This window comes from Zophobas morio, unplaced genomic scaffold (assembly GCF_036711695.1).
Source record: "Zophobas morio isolate AGI-343-1 ecotype UQ-CSIRO unplaced genomic scaffold, CSIRO_AGI_Zmor_V1 ptg000005l, whole genome shotgun sequence".
In the NCBI taxonomy this organism is placed as follows: domain Eukaryota; kingdom Metazoa; phylum Arthropoda; class Insecta; order Coleoptera; family Tenebrionidae; genus Zophobas; species Zophobas morio.
The window spans coordinates 19,528,283-19,532,647 of NW_026972110.1; the positions used below are offsets into that span (position 1 = coordinate 19,528,283).

The 4,365-nt window shown below is 33.9% G+C and overlaps 1 long non-coding RNA gene across 1 annotated transcript; it reads right to left on the reverse strand.

Moving 5' to 3' along the window:
* Positions 1 to 815: 815 nt before the first annotated feature.
* LOC135120408 (uncharacterized) lies at positions 816 to 2,056 on the reverse strand. Its single transcript, XR_010278602.1, has 2 exons — positions 1,373 to 2,056; positions 816 to 1,302 (listed from the first exon to the last, which is right to left on the reverse strand). It is a non-coding gene; the product is annotated as an uncharacterized LOC135120408 (long non-coding RNA).
* Between the last annotated feature and the right edge of the window lie 2,309 nt (positions 2,057 to 4,365).

Below are 4,365 nucleotides of genomic sequence, written 5' to 3' on the forward strand. Positions count from 1 at the left end.
CTCAAAATACTAACAAAGTTAACAATAACAAATAAAATAAAAATAATTCCAAAATAATCGTTCTGATTGGTTTTAGAAAGACCATTAATTACCAAAGACTCCTCCAAAAACTTTTTAAATTTATCATCGAATTTACTTTACGAGAAATTTGCAATTCATCTTGTCCCCGAAATATATGTTTTTGTGGAGCCAATTACCGTTTGGTAATTTGAATAAGCTACATTTTATAATTAAATGCACTATCCTGAATGCAGTTTCTGATCTGACTGAATTCAATTGACCAGTAAAGTGAATGACGCGCGAAATTTGAACTCAGTTCATAACACGAGACCCGAATTTCAATTCCCCGTGTAATCCTTATGGGTGAAATCGAGGCGTCATTTTAACGCTTAAATTCTACCATTAAAGTAATTTTCTTATATATACCACTACTTGTACCATTAAGACTCATATTTTTACTGTTGATCTTGATACCAAACACGAACGGAACCGGTGGTATTTAATAAATATTTGAATTCAACTTTTACCACTACATTTGCCTCGAACGTATGTCGCACAGTGGTTCATACTGCCATTGACTTCCCCCTCCACATAAATGGCTTTGATTTTCACATGCTAGAGATACGGCTGTGAATTTAAAATGATACATAAAGGAGATCTCATATTTGCAAATGTTTTCAATCAATTGCCAAATTTTGATTTAAGAATCATCATCAATCCCAAGCTTTTTTCTTTTCACATTTTTTGGTAGAAAATGAAAATTTTACTTTCATTTTAGTACGAATTGGGTCTGAAACACCCATTTAAAAAAAATCACAATTTAAAGACCAATTTATTTCAAAACAAAAAAAATATATTCTACAATAAAAAATTGCACCGCCTAATGCAAAATCTGATTCACTTTTGGTGAAAAACTGACCCACAAACTGTTATATTGATGGGCCATTTAAATAGTCCTCGGACACTAATAGTTCTTCGACACTGTGAAGTAGATTTTCTTCAGATCTTTCTGGTTCAGGGCCCAATAGCCAAAGCAGTGCTTCGCTCCCATCAGTTTGTCGTAAGCTTTCATAAAGTTGTACCTCAACATTAGCTGTTTTTAGGTTGACTTGGGGATTAAAAGAATTTTCGGAGATCACAGCTCTGACCTCGGCTGATTCACTTTTCTTCAGATGTACGTTCCAAGAACGCAAATTATTGGTCCAAAATAAATTATAACGCCCGTGTAGGGCAGGTGTAGCCATATGGTGACATACAAATGCACCTCTTGTGGTTTCACTTGTTGCCTCTCTTAAGGAATATCTATGCAAAATGAAACAAAATACCTCATAATTGTACTGGATACAGAATTTATCAATATACATTAACTTACCATTGGCTATTTCGCATTCTAGCTCGAATAAACTCTTCAAGCACATTTAATTCAGTATACCAAGTGACTTTCACTGCATTATTTGACTGCAAAGAATTTTATCCGTTCACAATGCATTTCCGATCGTCAACAAAAAAAAAACTGGTAATTGCCCCTATTGTTAACGCATGTCTTTCTGTCACTATTAATAACAAATACAATAAAACCAGTCCACAGACATATACAACCTAATGTGAACCAATATCACAGAACTAATATATCATCCAAAAATTGTGATTATGATTGTTTGTTGTGATGAAAATACGAAATCAACTGTCATATTTTGGGGATTTTCACGATCTAAACGTCACTGGCCCTCCAAAACATTCGCGTTCCTTTTCTGTTCGGCGTGTTTCTGGATTTTCCGTTTCACTCATGCGCAAGGCATTAGAAACGATGTACGTTACTTTGATGAACAACGTTGTTTTTAATTTGCGATATTTTTTTAACACAAGCTTTTTATATAGTTAAACCTTTAGTAACAGGAAGATAATTGTACAGTCTTTATCGCTTGTAGCATGAACTAGTTAAGATTTCTACCTGTGCGGTGTATTTTGTCTGTAAAATCAAGCTCCCATAAGAAACCCATAGTAGAATTTTTGAATTATGAACTGCCGCGCATTCTAAATTCTAACCTTACTTTACTGGTCAATTGAGTCGTGTCTCCGACGAGGACGAACCAAGCCGAGTGTTACCGATTTTCAGGGTGGGTTTGCCCACCCATCCTAGAGCGAACGCGTAACAAACTTGTGCGGACAGTCTGAATTAAATAAAAAATTTAGCGTATATTTAACTTTTGTTGACTCTGCTACAGTTATATTTATGAAACAAAAATGCATATGTAATAATAAAAAAATACACATGTCACATACGTACTGCAATAATAAGTGTATTACTTATTCTCATCATTGGTTATTCGGATTTTTAAATTTATAATTCATTATAAAGTTTACACGGTGTCATAATACAAGAATATGGTTATTACAAATTTTCATTTGATATGAAAAAGTATTTATTAATTGTTATGGTGTTGCTCTTTTCTATAACAATATTATTTAAGAATTTTCGCATAACATTATTTTCCTTACCACCTTACCCATATTTCAATAGAGTAATAAAAATAATTACCTCTATACTTTTACAATACAAAAGAAGTAAAAAAATCGAAATTAATTTATTGAATCCTTGAATCGAATATCAGAGATCCGATTCTGCAGCGTTTGGGATATACGTTGACGCCCGGGCTTCCTGCCCCGCTTGAAGCAAGAAAACACGGATATGCAAAGAAGTGCGTTTCGAATTCTTTACTCTCAATCACGTACATAGAAAACCGAACGTATGTCGTTGCTTATAATCAAGAGAATGGACCAGGGTGGACTAGCCCATCCTCACATGAACCGTATAACGCCGAGATCTGACGCACTCTTTTGCAACTGCAATTTCTCAGTTGCGGAAACTGCGGGATGTAATGAAGAAAATCCGTTGGCTTAAATGATGTTTATGACGATAATTATTTGTGTATACATATAAAATATTTTAAAAAAGAAAAAATCAATATTTTACTTCGTATCGTAAACAATCAAATAGGGTGGGCATTACAAATCACCGTTGTATGTTATTTGCAAAAATGGTAATGATATTTGTGAACAATGTGACATATATGCAGAAAATCTTCGCGCAATAATTTGTAAATGTACGGTGATATTTAATGGTGTACTGTAAAGAGTAAAAGTGATAATCTCTTAAGTTGATGAAATTGTTTTGAATAATTGAGAATTTCTTTGTTAATTTTTATGTAATATAGTTTGATCTGATTTATATAATTTGAATTTATTTATTTACATTTATTTAGATATGTTTAATTTTGTTTTATTTTATTTAGTTTTAGATATTGTCCTGTAATTGGAGTAATCTGTAGAACAATAAATGATTATTATTATTAATGTTAATATGTTAATGAACAGGAGATATAACATATCACCTTATCTCCTTCATCATAAGGCTGTACCAAGAGGGCAACAAGACCATATGCGGAGCCGTCAGTCTGCACCACAAATGGGCGATTATAATCGGGACATGTCAAAACTGGAGACTGAGATTCGTCAACGGAACTACAATGCTAGAGACATTCGGCACGAATTTCCGATACCATGCAGCCATACCCAACAATGAGCGAATCTGTGTCACATTCGTCGGGAGTGGGGATTTCTACTATCGATTTGATCTAAAAGGGGCTACACGAAGACCTTCTTTTTCAACAACATACGCCAGGTATTTTAACTGTGGGCGACAAAAATGACATTTCTCCAAGCTAAGGGTTAAACCAGCAGCTAACAATCTGTCCAATACCTCTTAGGGTGGGTTTTTCCATCTCTAGTTAACTTGTGGTTTAACCTAACTCACAGTTAACTAGGCCTGCAGCGTTTTTCCATTTTCGTTAACTAACGGTTTAAAGTTAACTTCTAATTTCATTTAACCAGAACTCAAAGTATCAGTTAACTAGTAGTTTCATATTTTGACGTTTGATTTTATAATACTGTCATCAGTAAAATGATGGATTTCGTCGATATTAACGTTTATAGCGACGATGAGGAGGTGCCTGTACGAAAACAAAGAGTTTTAAGGGAACGTATAAACCATTTTGAAAAATGGGATAGAAAAGAATTCTTACAAAGATAAACGTTTGCAACTTTTTTTTTTAAATTAACGTATTTGCATTTTAAAATTTGGACCCCTTTAAATTACCCCCCAACAGTGGAATTGAATTCATCTGGAATGGTACGCCAGGTATTTGCCTTCTGCTCCCATGTTACCTGGCCACTTTTTTGCATTCAATTATATTTCTATTTTTATCAACCAATTCGGTCAAAATCCTTTCCTCTTCTTTCGTAAAGTTAGAACACCGCTTTGTTTTCTCTGTGTTACTCATTTTTGTACAAAATAATCACACCAGA